The 15,207-nt window shown below is 38.3% G+C and overlaps 1 protein-coding gene and 2 pseudogenes across 1 annotated transcript in view; all 3 read right to left on the reverse strand.

The window, feature by feature from the left end:
• The window catches only part of LOC122450481 (fatty acid desaturase 2-like protein FADS2B), a 914,319-nt gene that overhangs the window by 34,363 nt on the left and 864,749 nt on the right, over nt 1–15,207 (reverse strand). The gene's annotated exons all lie outside the window — the stretch shown is intronic.
• LOC122450570 lies at nt 2,689–3,781 on the reverse strand (annotated as a pseudogene).
• Nucleotides 12,254–13,215, reverse strand: LOC122450569 (annotated as a pseudogene).

Raw genomic sequence — 15,207 nt, forward strand, 5'->3', positions numbered from 1 at the left:
ATATCATGGATCACAAACCAAGACTTGGTAAATTTTTAAAAATTGAAATAATAACAAGCATCTGTTTCCAATGACAATGTGAGAAATCCATTACAAGATAAAGCTGTAAAAAACACAAACATATGGAGGCTAAACTATATGTGACTAAACAACCAATATCACTGAAGAAAACAAAGAGGAAATCAAAAATACCTAGAGACAAATGACAATAAAAACACGAAGACGACAACCTAAGGTGCTCAGTAAAAGCAGTTCTAAGAAGGAAGCTTATGACAGTACAATCTTACCCCAGGAAACAGGAAAAATCACAAATCAACAACCTTACATTACACCTAAAGCAACTAGAGAAAGAATAAACAAAACCCGAAGTTAATAGAAGGAACCAAAACATAAAGATCAGAGCATAAATAAATGATAAATATAAAGAAAATAATAGCAAAGGTCAGTGAAACTAAAAGCCGGCTCTTTAAGAATATGAAGTTGATGAACGTTCAGTCAGACTCACCAAGAAAAGCAAAGAGAAGACTCAAGTCAATAAAATTAGAAATGAAAGATGAGAAGTAACAGCTGACATTACAGATATTTTCCATCAGTCATCAGTGATGTGTAAGAGGGATGTGCTATGGAAAGAAGGAAAGTTAGTGATGAAATTAGAAGTGATGAAATTAAGACACTTGCTCCTTGGAAGAAAAGTTATGACCAACCTAGACAGCATATTAAAAAGCAGAGACACTACTTTGCTGACAAAGCTCTGTCTAGTCAAAGCTATGGTTTTTCCAGTGGTCATGTATGGATGTCAGAATTGGACCATAAAGAAAGCTGAGCACTGAAGAATTGATGCTTTTGAACTGTGGTATTGGAGAAGACTTGAGAGCCCCTTGGACTGCAAGGAGATCCAACCAGTCCATCCTGAAGGAGATCAGTCCTGAATATTCATTGGAAGGACTGATGCTGAAGCTGAAATTCCAATACTTTGGCCACCTGATGCGAAGAACTGACTCATTGGAGAAGACCCTGATGCTGGGAAAGATGGAAGACAGGAGGAGAAGGGGACGACAGAAGATGAGATGGTTGGATGGCATCATAGACTCGATGGACATGAGTTTGGGTAAACTCTGGGAGTTGGTGATGGACAGGGAGGCCTGGCGTGCTGCAGGCCATGGGGTCTCAAAGAGTCAGACATGACTGAGCGACTGAACTGAACTGAAGTGAATCATAAGCTGTGGAAATAGTTTTCCCTACTCTGATTTTACCATTATTTCAAATAATGATGACATGGTCATATTCTTTGTAAGCCAAATTCCAAATAAAATCTGAAAAGTCTGCATGTTCAACAATGCTTTTTAATGTTAAAATCGTATAGAAGTAGCAACAAACTGGATGACAAAATAAAACATTTTTTAAAATAGTAGATATTTGTGCAAAAAAAATGCTCTTAATTATGAAATCCACACCTACAGAAGCATGCAATTCTTTTCTTTAAAATAAGACCTCTTTTAGTACTCTCCCTTTGACACCATTATTATATTAAATTCTTGCAAAGTACTAATGAGATGTGTTTGTAGTCACAGCTGATTATATTCACAGAAGTTCATATATCAGATTAAGGTGTGTCGAATACATACATAGCAGAGGAAAGCACTCTTTAAACATTGAAGTGCTCAATCATAACACACACATTAAAATATTAAAACTTGCACTTCTGAACAACATTTCCTACCACAAAAGAGCTTCTGCACCAGCTGAAAAGTCACTAAAGAGGTACAATCTACCACCACCAAACACTGTGAAACATGAATGTGTATTTTCTCCTTTAGAATTGTATTCAAGCCTGTGCAGTAAAACACAGTGTTGTTTTTTTTTTTTTTTAATTTCACACAGCAATACTTCTGGTGGGATGGTGTAGCTAGCCATGTGCTTTTAAATAAGCTTCATAACTCATTTTAATTTTGTTTTTTAAAAGAATGAAAGGAAAAAATAATAGCTAAATGACTTGCTTTATGTCTGGTAGAGAAGATTGAAAACCAGTGATCGAACTTCTGGGAGAGCAGTGTTTCACGATTTTGTAAAACCTTCTTTAGTAATTAATACACATATATGTAATCTAAAAAAAATGATACTGATGAACCTTTGCAGGAAAGGAATGGAGACACAGATGTAGGGAATGGACTTACACAGTGGCGGCGGGAGAGAGTGAGATGAATGGAACAGTAGCATCAACATATTTACACGATCAGGAGTGAGATGGTGGGAAGTTGCTGTGTAGCGCAGGGAGCCCAGTCTCAGGTGATGACCTGGAGGGATGGTGTGGGGGAGGGATATAGGAATAATCATGGCTGATCTGTGTGGTGCTGGAGAAGACTCTTGAGAGTCCCTTGGACTGCAAGGAAATCCAACCAGTCCTTCCTAAAGGAAATCTGTCCTGAATATTCATTGGAAGGACTGATGATGAAGCTGAAACTCCAATACTTTGGCCACCTGATGTGAAGAACTGACTCATAGGAAAAAACCCTGATGCTGGGAAAGATTGAAGGCAGGAGAAGGGGATGACAGAGGATGAGATGGTTGGATGGCACCGCCGACTCAATGGACATGAGTTTGAGTAAACTCTGGGAGTTGGTGATGGACAGGGAGGCCTGGCATGCTGCAGTCCATGAGGTCGCAAAGAGTTGGACATGACTGCGTGACTGAACTGAACTGAATTGAAAACTACAGTATAAAAAGAAATGGTTAACTTCTAAACTGGGAAATGTAGAGATTTTTTTAAAATTTTCTCTGATAACCCTGTGGCCAGTATTTAAAGCATTTTAAAATAAACTCATCACACTACTTTTTCCAGTAATAATTTTCTCAGTGCGGCAATCACATCCTTGTTCCGAAGGCTGTATATCACGGGATTGAACAGAGGAGTCACTGCGGTGTAGAAGAGAGAGAGCAGCCTGTCCGTTCCTGCAGTGTGTCTGGATTTGGGCCTTAAATAGGCAATGGCAGCAGATCCAAAGAATAAAAGCACAACCAACAGGTGAGAAGAACACGTGGAGAAGGCTTTGGCTCGCCCTCTGGCTGTTGGCAGCCTCAGAACGGTGCAGATGATTTTGATATAAGAGGCAAGGATCAACATAAAAGGTACGCCAACAAACAACAGAGCTACTGCATAGGCTGCCAGCTCTTGCACAGAAGTGACCCCGGAGGCCAGCTTCAGAATGGGGGGCCCATCACAGAAGAAGTGGTTAATCTGCTTCAAATGACAGAAACGCAGAGTGAAGATCCAACACGTTTGCCCTATCTGCACTGGGATTCCACTGACCCAGGAGCCCACAGCCAGCTGGAGGCACGTCTTTGGGGTCATGACCAGGGGATAGTGCAGGGGGTCACAGATGGCCACACAGCGGTCATAGGTCATCACCGCCAGGAGGAAGCACTCAGTAGCTGCCAGTGCAAGGAAGAAGCACATTTGGGCAGCACAGGCCAGCCCAGAAATGCTCCTGTCCTGAGTCCAGAGGTTCACCAGGACCCTAGGGAGAGTGATGGACACGTAACAGATTTCCAAGGAGGAAAAATTTGCCAGGAAAAAATACATGGGTTTCTGCAGAGCTGGGTCAATCTAAGTTATTATTATTAAGAGGCCATTTCCAATTAAAATAATGGTGTAAGTGATGGTGAACACCCCAAATAATAACCCTTGTAGGTTTGGAAGATCAGAAAACCCCAGTAGTGCAAATTGGATGACTGTGGACATGTTGTCGTCTGCTTCCATCTCTTCATATTTCATCTGTGGGAATGATTCAATCAGAGGCACTGTCATTTCACTTTTATTGACTCTTGTTTTTTGTGTATAAACTAGATTATATGTCTTCTTACTTTTCATTTCCCTATAAAAACCAAACTTATAATGCCAGGTGCTCTAGAAGTACAGAGAAGTATACCTTTTTTTTTTTTTCCATTTATTTTTATTAGTTGGAGGCTAATTACTTAACAATATTGTAGTGGTTTTTGCCATACATTGACATGAATCAGCCATAGATTTACATGTGTTCCCCATCCCGATCCCCCCTCCCGCCTCCCTACCTTTATTTATCATTAAACCTATCTGAAAGAAAAAACTTCAGTCTCTGTTTTCTCTACCATATATTATTTTATTGCTTTGATTCTGAAGATGTGTGATTGCAGTTTTGCTATTCATCTAAACATTTAAAAATTCAAATTGAAAATTATGTTCAGTTGTAACAATGATTTCGTGTTTTCAACTGACATGCTATTTTTACCTCTCTATTCTGTTTTCCATTATTATCAATTCAAAATTAATATTATTCCTGTAAATATTTTGTAAGCCACTTAAAATTGTTTTGGGGATAAAGATAGTTAATTTTTAAAATGATGATCTTCCAGTGGTATTTCTAAATCTTGTTTGTCTTTGACATTACACATATTCAGCTCATTTACTATAAAACCAAATTAATGAGCTGACCATTGAGTATTATGGGATACGATTTATCTTTTAAAAGAGTGTACTTCAATGTAACGTCTATGAAAGCAACAGTCATAGATTTTTTTTTAATATCTAATTTCTCTTTTTATTCATGTATTTGTTTTAGTTTGGCCACATGGCATGTAGGATCCTAGTTCCCAGACTAGGGATCAGATCTGGACCCTTGCAGTGGAATCAGGGAGACTTAACCACTGGACTACCAGGGAAGTTCCAGTAGTCATAATTTTTAATTCAGATTTTCCTACTTGGAGAAAAGAATCATTAAGCTGATCTTTCTGTCCAGGAACACCCAAGAGAGAAGAAGTAGGTACATCTGGCACTTATGTTCCAGCTAGGGGTTCTAACTAGAATGCTCACCTCTCACACACTTACTGCATGAAAGAAACATCAGCCACAGTTCATCTCTGAGATCTTCCTAAATTACTCACATCCTGGATACTGTTGTTCTGCTGGCCCCGTGTAATTCATTAATTCTTATGGGTTTTTGTTTCTTTTTTTTTTGCGTTTTTGTGTATGTTTTTTATGTGAATGTGAATATGTTGAGTTGAGGTTTCCCATCTTTGTTAAGTACTTGTCCTTTGCTATAGCTATATCTTAAGCTTCTTGTGATATTCTATACATCTTTCTATGGAGTATACAGTATATTTTCTCACAAAAGCAATTTCTTAATTTATTGAATAAATTAAAATGAATCAACTTGATTGTTTCTTTACAATAGTCCCAAGATGTAAGTGAGGATTTGTACCCCAAATTCAGAACAAGCTCCTGTACCCTCCTGTTTTATTTACTTATTTAATTCAGTGTAGACTGTAGTACTTGTATACTGATTAAAATTGCTTGTTGAAAGAATCATCAATCTTTTTAGACCAGTACAATTCAAGTGTACCTTCTGTAGAGTGTGTGTGTGTCTAGAAATTATACTCTTTTCACCCACTCTTGTAGAAGTTACAAATTACATCATTGTTTTCAGTATATCATACATAACTTTCATGGTATGTCTTAACTAATTTGAAAGTTCACAAAGACAAAGCCACTGCAAAGAAGAGACAAACCTATATCCGTATTCTAACAGTTTTAAGTGAGGACAAGGGTCAGCATTTCAGCTGCAGACGTGTAGACACACACATGGGGCAGAAGGAGCAGTCCATCCCAAACGTGAGCACCCCGAGGAATTCCTTTTCCCTGGGGACGGGGGAGCCGGGTGGGCTGCATCTCTGGGGTCACACAGGGTCGGACACGACTGACGCGACTTAGCAGCTGCAGCAGCAGCAGCAGGAAAAGGAAAGCTAAATAGGAGTCTGTTTTATCATCTGCAATATTTCAGGCTACTTATATATATTTATATTTTGCATATAGTATATATTAAGGATCAAAAGGTATTTAAACTTAACTCACTATTATAGAATTTTCCCAATGAAAATGTGATTTTAAGAAATATAAAAATGCTTTAACTGAGTCTTTAAAATGATCAGAAATGGGGGTCTGATAGGTGACATTATTAAGATATGATTTTATGTGTATAAGACCATGAAACAGTGCCTATTTTTTTCACTACCTTATCCTGACACCTTTATCCATGTTTATTCACCCGTTTAATTCAATGTAGAGTGTAATACTTGGATACTGATTAAAACTGCTTGTTGAATGAGCTCTCAGTCTTTTCAGTCCAGTATGCACCATGCCCTACATTGATGAGTTAACCTCTGCCTTCAGAAGCTACTGTCAGTCATTTTTGTTTGTTTGTTTGTTAATTTTATTGTATCTTCTTTTGATAAAAGGTCTTCTCTCATTTTTTGGACTTCTATCTAAATTATTCCTTTCTGTTCAAGTAGGATAGTACATTTGAATATCCCTAGGTCAAGAAGATTTCCTGGAGAAGGGAATGGCTACCCACTCCAGTATTCTTGCCTGGAGAATTCCATAAACAGAGTAGCCTGGTGGGTTACGGTCCATGGGGTCGCAAAGAATCGGACATAACTGAGCGACTAACACTTTCACTTTTTCACACAGGGTAACACGTTTGAAAATCATACTGAAACTCAGGTTCAAAAAACAGCCAAAAGAAGTCAAAAAACAGAACTTGCAATCAAAAATACAGTGTTCTTAATTTACTGAAATCTTTTTTATTCTTAACTTTGCTTTTCTTTGTCAAATGCAGCAAGATTTTATGAATCTTAAGTGGAATTATCAATGTAAAATCATATTTAAATTAAGAAATACTAAAGTTATTCAAATCCTACCCAAGTTATGCTTAGTTTTATAAACTCAATCTCATCAAAATTTTTCTTCTCAAATCTTGCAATGTTGGTTTCCAACTTAGAGAAACCTTTAGATAGTACTACTGCTACACTCAGAAAGAAGAGCCACTAAATTATTCAGCTTACAGTCACTTTTGTTTTTATCCAAATAACTCATGTTTGCTTTTCTGGTCTTTCCACTGTGTGAGGATTATAATAAGCAAGTACATCATCTATCATTAAAATGTACGTGGTGCTATTGAAAGCAGGTTTGTAAAATCAAATTGAAGATAGGAAGTAAAAGTTTAAAATTGGTGACTCCATAAGTCTAATTCCTTGCGTGCTGCAGTCCATGGGTTCACAAAGAGTCAGTCACAACTGAGCAACTGAACTGAACTGAACTGAATTCCTTATTTGAAGTTTCTAAAGATTAAAATGAAAACATACCAAAATCTCTTTCATATTGTCAGATTCAGTTACCATAAAAGTTATTTTTAACAAACAGTATTTTATGTTAATAGGATGCAAAATCCTTTTAATAAAGTTATTCCTTAGTTATATACAATTGATTTTAATGAGATATCCCCAGGTTTAATACATGCAAACTTCTTAAATATATACTTAACACATAGCAATCACTTAATAAAGGTTAGCATTTAAATGATTATGATAGTGGTGCAGACGTTGGTAAACTTTGGTATAGCGGCCCACTATATTATGAAGTACTTTTGTAATTTGTTATTTGATAATATAATAATGTGCATCAGAAAATTAAAAAGGCTATCTGAATCAGGGTTTTGAAATTAAACAAGAATAACAACAAAAGTTTCCTTGCTAAATTTTCTGAAATGAGTGTTTTTGCCTGATGTTACAATATAAATAGGTACATTTAAAACTAAATTCGACATTGGACAAAAATGAGTCATGCTTACCTGTTTAGATTGAAGTTAAATACAATGCTTACCTTTATTAATTGAGCTATTGAGTTAAAAGCTGATAGAAACTGTGAACGTTTTGTGTTTTTTTTTTTGGTAGTTAGATAATTTTTGACACCAAGTATTTGATACCAGGCTTAACCACCCTCTAAAATATCTGCTCTCTTCATAACTAATAGTGCTCTTTAAATAGGAATTATTCTTACTCTTGGGATCAGCTTCTTCCCCAGGTTACTTTCTAATTGAACTAAACCTTTCTGCATGCCACTCAAGAAGTTTGGTACAACAAGCAAAACCATACCTGTCTATACCACGCGTTCTCTAAATTCTCCGTCTCTCCTCCTGTATTTTGTAATTATTAAGAAATAGAAGCATTGTAAAGCAATGATTTATGATGACTGATATATTACTTTTATAAAATAAAGATGGTCTAAAAAGGTGTAATATACACTGCCTTACAGGGAGTTTGCTTTTCTCTGTTTTGTGGTAAGAAATCCAGGACCGTCGGGGCAGCTGTGTCGTCTTCAATACAGACCTTCCATCTCTAGGTCCACATGGGTCAGGTAGTCCTCAGGGCCTCCCGGACGACAGGTGGATACAAAGGAATGCTCGCTCACTCCTTTTTAGGTGTGCAAACTGGAACCAGAATCCTGAACTTCCAGGCATGATCCCTCACATCAGCGTTAGTCACAATTTCACACTGAACTGGGAGAGAGGATGCGAATACTTCTAGCTGAGCTGCCATCTGTCCAGCCCAGACTCCCATTTCTACCAGCTGCCCTCACTTGTCACAAACTAAAACTCCAAGAAGTTACTATATTGTCTCCCCAGCCAAGGATGCCCTCAAGTTAATTGTGGCAACTCTCAGTACAGAGACTACCAGGTAATAGAACAGTATTTTCTGTACCACGCCCTACAAACAAACTCACAGACACAAACTCACAAAATACAATGGAGAAAGATATTAGATTTAACTATAGGAAGTAGGAATAGATTTATACTCTTATGAAGATTAATAAGACATAGTTTAGAAATTTGATGCTCATGCATTAAAAGCTATTTAAGTGTTATATATGTACACACCAATTTTGAATTATATTATTTTGTAATTTGTTTTATCTTAATTCTAACAATTGAAATACATGCATAGCATAATCTCAGTTTTGTTTTTATTTGCATTTTGATAATGACTAATGGCAGTAACTATCCTTTATGTGATTATTTGACTTCTTCTATCCACTTTAGTAAAATATCTATTTAAGAGTTTTGTACATTTAGTGGACATTTAGATTACTTCCATGTCCTGGCTATTGTAAATAATGCTGCAATGAGCATTGGGGTGCATGTGTCTTTTTGAATTATGGTTTTCTCAGGGTATATGCCCAGTAGTGGGATTCTTGGGTCAATGGCAGTTCTATATTAGTTTCTTAAGGAACCTCCATACTGGTCTGCACAGTGGCTGTGTCAATTTAAGTTCCCACCAACAGTGCAATAGGGTTCCTTTTTCTTTATACCCTCTCTAGCGTTTCTTGTTTGTAGATTTTTTGATGATGGCCAGAGAGCTAGTGGGAACCTGCTTTAAAGCACAGGGAGCTCAACTCATTGCTCTGTGGTGACCTAGATGATGGGGTGTCAGGGCTCAGAGGGAGGGGACATATGTATACATATAGCTAATTCACTTTATTATACCGCAGAAACTAGCACAATATTGAATACCAATGAAGAAAAAAAAAAACTCATACATCTGATGTTAGATTGCTTCTTTTCTTCCTGTTGGCTTTGAGAGTTATTTGTATAATCTTTCTATATATTTCTTATTTGATATATGCAACTTTCAAATGTTTTCCCTTTTAGCTTGTATTTTCTATTTGGGCTTCCCTAATAGTTCAGTTGGTAAAGAATCCGCCTGCAATGCAGGAGACCTCAGTTCCCTTCCTCGGTCAGGAAGACTCCTGGAGAAGGGATAGGCTACCCACTTCAATATTCTTTGGCTACCTTTGTGGCTCAGCTGGTTAAGAATCTCCCTGAAGTGTGGGAGACCTGGGTTCAATCCCTGGGTTGGGAAGATTCTTGAGTTCTTATTCACTTTCTGCCATAAGGGTGGTGTCATCTGCATACCTGAGGTTATTGATATTTCTCCCAGCAATCTTGATTCCAGCTTGTGCTTCCTCCAGCCTGCGTTTCTCATGATGTACATTGCATAAGTTAAATAAGCAGGGTGACAATATACACACTCCTTTTCCTATTTGGAACCGGTCTGTTGTTCCATGGCCAGTTCTAACTGTTGCTTCTTGACCTGCATACAGATTTCTCAAGAGGCAGGTCAGGTGGTCTGATATTCCCATCTCTTTCAGAATTTTCCTCAGTTTATTATTCAGCTGTTGAAAAGAGTAAAATGATTCCATTTGCAACAACATGGATGGACCTAGAGACTGTCATAACGAGTGTGGTCAGACATAGAAAGAGAAATATCATATTATATCATTTACTTGCAGAATCTAAAAAGAAAAAGTGATATGTACACACTGCTGTATTTAAAATGGGTCCAACAATGACCTGCCTATTGCATGGGGAGTGCTGCTCAATGTTATGTAACAATGTAAATGGGGAATTGTTTGAAGCAGAAAAGGTACGTAATGTGAACTTAGGGGACAGCACTATTTCCATGGGTCTGTGATTCCTGCTTTCCTAAATTTCAGAAACAAAACTATTATTGTTTTCTCCATCTAGATCATCATGTTTGTCATCTTTATAATAATCATCATCCTAGATTACATTACAGACTATATATAAAAGTATATAAACATATGAAACATTTAATTAGAAGGTATATATACATATAGACGCTATGAATAAAATGCATAAGTAACTAAACCTGGTACACCATATTTACTACCTAGATGGTAAAGCAAGCAAATGGACTGAGAAGAGAAACATAACTAGCTTCAAAACAGGAGCTAACATTGCCTTATACACATGTGTACAATTATAACTAAAACAACAAAAGAGCATAATTGTCAAAAGAACTCCCAGCGGACGTATTCTCCAAATGAGTTGCTGATTGTGCTTATGTGTGTGTGCGCTCAGTCGTATCTGACTCTTTGTGTCCGCCTAGACTGCAGCCCACCAGGCTCCTCTGTTCATGGAATTTTACAAGCAAGAAGACTGGAGTGAGTTGCTCTTTCCTATTCCAGGGGAACTTCCTAACCCAGGGATCGAACTCTTGTCTCTTACAACTCCTGCATTGGTAGGCAGATTCTTTACCACCATGCCATCTGAATGTAATTGGGAGGATACCTGTTAATGATTATATTGACAGGTGCTTATTTTCCCGGTGAATATCAGTTCAAAGGTTTAAATATTATATCACTTAGAGAAGGTTAAAAATATAGAGGATTAGGCAAGGCACACTAATGTAAATGCAATTGTGGAAGCTTTGTGTAATTTTGAAAATAACTCCTAACATTTTCTTCACATTAAAAGCACATATATTTTATTTTTAAAATATGAAATAGCATAGGGGTAGTTTGGAAGGCAGTGATGAAAAGATGAAATAATTCAAAGCAGATTATTTTTGGGCCAAAGTTGCTACATAGAATATAGAAATACGTACAAAGTAAAAGTGTTGAGATAAACAGGGAGATTCTTCTATAATGTGCAGTTAGGAAAAGTACTCAGTGCATGAAAAATTTTCTTCTGGTATGATGATTGAAGTAATTCCTCATGAGGGTATAGTGGGCTAAATAAACATACTCCTAGTGACTATTGATTCTTTGAGGTCTCTAGATTTTGCCAGGGCTCTGACATAGGGCATGGTAATATGCATTCGCTTATTCACTTGTTCAATTTCTCCTTCAAATAGTCATTATTTAACTGCTACTGGTCAGTTTCCATGCAATTGAATCAAAAAGTGCCAAAAATGAAAGTGGAAAAATATAAGGAATCTTGCATGTTTTAAGGTATATTTAAGCCAAAAGTCTTAACAACTTGAATTCTCTTTTGTTTTTTTCATAAAGTATGTAACAAACATTACTCTTTATTCACAATAGAGGATTATTTAGGTGTGAAATATTGAAGACCCCTTCACTAATTACCCTGCCATGCTCCTCCATCCGTGGGGATTCTTCAGGCAAGAATACTGGAGTGGGTAGCCATTCCCTCCTCCCTGGATCTTCCCAATCCAGGGATCGAACCCAGGTCTCCTGCATTGCAGGCAGATTTTTTCCTGTCTGAGCCACCAGGGAAGCCCAAAAAATATTTAAGCACAGTCAACGGTGGATTATTTTAAACTATCTAAAGTATCTTATAAGCTAGAAATGGTTAAGTTTTTAAGGGGAAAATATTTAAAACCATTCTCTGATAACTGTGTGGCAAAGAGTTAAAACATTTATAAGTATACTCATTACACTATACTTTTATTGTTTTCAGTCATTCAGTGAAGTCCAACTCTTTGCAACCCCATGGACTGCAGCATGCCAGGCTTCCCTGTCCTTCACTGTCTCCTAGAGTTTGCTCAAGCTGTTGTCCATTGAGTCAGTGATGCCACTCCACTATCTTGTCCTCTGTGGTCCCCATCTCCTCCTGCCTTCAATCTATATTTTAAGTAACAATTGTCTCAATACTGCAATCACATCTTTGCTCTGAAGGCTGTATATCATGGGATTTAACAGCAGAGTCACTATGGTGTCGAACAAGGAGAGCAGTCTGTCACCTCCTGCAGAGTGAATGGATTTGGGCCTTAAGTAGGTAACGGCAGCAGATACAAAGAATAAAAGCACTGCCAACAGGCGAGAAGAACACGTGGAGAAGGTTTTGTCTCTTCTGGCTGTTGGCAACCTCAGAACGGTGCGATGATTTTACTGTAAGAGGCAAGTATTAACGTAAAAGGCACTGCAGCAACCAGCGGAACTACTACATAGACCGACAGCTCACGTGCAAAAGTGTGTCCGCAGGCCAGCTTCAGAATGGGGGGCACGTCACAGAAGAAGTGGTTGATCTGGTTAGAATGACAGAAACACAGAGTGAAGATCCAACACGTTTGCCCTATCTGCACTGGGATTCCACTGGCCCCGGAGCCCACAGCCAGCTGGAGGCACATCTTTGGGGTCATGACCAGGGGATAGTGCAGGGGGTCACAGATGGTCACACAGCGGTCATAGGTCATCACCGCCAGGAGGAAGCACTCAGTGGTTCCGAGGATAAGGAAGAAGCACATTTGGGCAGCACAGGCCAGCACAGAAATGCTCCTGTCTTGAGTCCAAAGGTTCACCAGGATCCTAGGGAGAGTGATGGACACGTAACAGATTCCCAAGGAGGAAAAATTTGCCAGGGAAAAATACATGGGTTTGTGCAGTGCAGGGTCAAGGCAAGTTATTATTATAAAGAGGCTATTTCCAGTTAAGATAATGATGTAAATGATGGAGAACACCCCAAATAGTAACCCTTGGAGGTTAAGAAGGTCAGAAAACCCCAGGAGAACAAATTGTATAACTGTGGATACGTTGTCTTCTGCTTCCATCTCTTCATATTTCATCTGTGGGAATGTTTCAATCCGAAGTACCATTATTTCACTTTTTGACTTTTGTTTCTTTATGTATAAACGGGATTCTATGTCCTCTTATTTTTCCAATTCCCTCTAGAAACAAAACCTATTACTAATAAGACCTGTGAAAGTGTAGTGAAATATATTTTTCATTAACATTAAATATATTTTTAAGAAAATATATCTCTAATTTTCTTGAAGAGATCTCTAGTCTTTCCCATTCTATTGTTTTCCTCCATTTCTTTGCATTGGTCTCTGAGAAAGGCTTTCTTATGTCTCCTTGCTATTCTTTGGAACTCTGCATTCAGATGCGTATACCTTTCCTTTTGTCTTTTGCTTTTGGCTTCTCTTCTTTTCACAGCTATTTGTAGGGCCTCCTCAGTGAGCCATTTTGCTTTTTTGCATTTCTTTTTCTTGGGGATGGTCTTGATCCCTGTCTCCTATACAATGTCATGAACCTCCATCCATAGTTCATCAGGCACTCTGTCTATCAGATCTAGTCCCTTAAATCTATTTCTTACTTCCACTGTATAGTCATAAGGGATTTGATTTAGGTCATACCTGAATGGTCTAGTGGTTTTCTCTATTTTCTTTTATTTAAGTCTGAATTTAGCAATAAGGAGTTCATGATCTGAGCCACAGTCAGCTCCCGGTCTTGTTTTTGCTGACTGTATAGAGCTTCTCCATCTTTGGCTGCAAAGAATATAATCAATCTGATTTTGGTGTCGACCATCTGGTGATTTCCATGTGTAGAGTCTTCTCTTGTGTTGTTGGAAGAGGGTGTTTGCTATGACCAGTGTGTTCTCTTGGAAGAACTCTATTAGCCTTTGCCCTGCTTCATTCTGTACTCCAAGGTCAAATTTGCCTGTTTCTTCAGGTGTTTCTTGACTTCCTACTTTTGCATTCCAGTCCCTTATAATGAAAAGGACATCTTTTTTGGGATGTTAGTTCTAGAAGGTCTTGTAGTTCTTCATAGAACCATTCAACTTCAGCTTCTTCAGCATTACTGGTTGGGGCATAGACTTGGATTACCATGATATTGAATGGTTTGCTTTGGAAATGAACAGAGATAATTATGTCATTTTTGAGATTGCATCCAAGTACTTCATTTCGGACTCTTTGGTTGACTATGATGGCTACTCCATTTCTTTTAGATATTCAGTGGTTTGCTAATGTTTACATATACTTTCAGTATGGAAATCCAATATATGAGGCAGTTATTAATTGATTCTCTGTTTTGTCAAGTATGTTGGCTATCACAGAATAATGACCCTCAAAGACACGTTTTATAAGGAAGGCTGAGTGGCAAAAAATTGATGCTTTTAAACTGTGGTGTTGGAGAAGACTCTTGAAAGTACCTTGGACTGCAAGAAGATCAAACCAGTCCATCCTAAAGGAAATCAATCCTGAATATTCATTGGAGGGACTGATGCTGAAGCTAAAGCTCCAATACTTTGACCACATGATGCAAAGAGCCGACTCTTTAGAAAAGACCCTGATGCTGGGAAAGACTGAAGGCAGGAGGACAAGGGGACGACAGAGTTCAAGATGGTTGGATGGCATCACCAATTCTATGGACATGAGTTTGAACAAGCTCTGGGGGATGGTGAAGGACAGAGAAGCCTGGCGTGCTGTAGTCCGTGGGCTCACAAAGAGTCGGACACAACTGAGCGACTGAATAGCACCAACAACATGCCTATATGTGACAACCTGGTGTGTGCATGCTGAGTCACTTCAGTGGTGTCTGCTTGCGCCGCCCTATGGATTGTCGATAGCCAGGCTCCTCTATCCATGGGATTCTCCTGGCAAGAATACTGGAATGGGTTGCCATGCCCTTCTCCAAGCTATCGTCCCAATCCAGGGATCAAACCCACGTCTCCTGCAGCTCCTGCACTTCAGTCTGATTCTTTACCCCTGAGACACTGGGGAAGGCCATATATGACAACCTTAATCATTCTAAACATAATTAGTTCAATGAACCCACCTAGAAAAGTTCACATCTGA

This window comes from Cervus canadensis, chromosome 11 (assembly GCF_019320065.1).
Source record: "Cervus canadensis isolate Bull #8, Minnesota chromosome 11, ASM1932006v1, whole genome shotgun sequence".
NCBI lineage: Eukaryota > Metazoa > Chordata > Mammalia > Artiodactyla > Cervidae > Cervus > Cervus canadensis.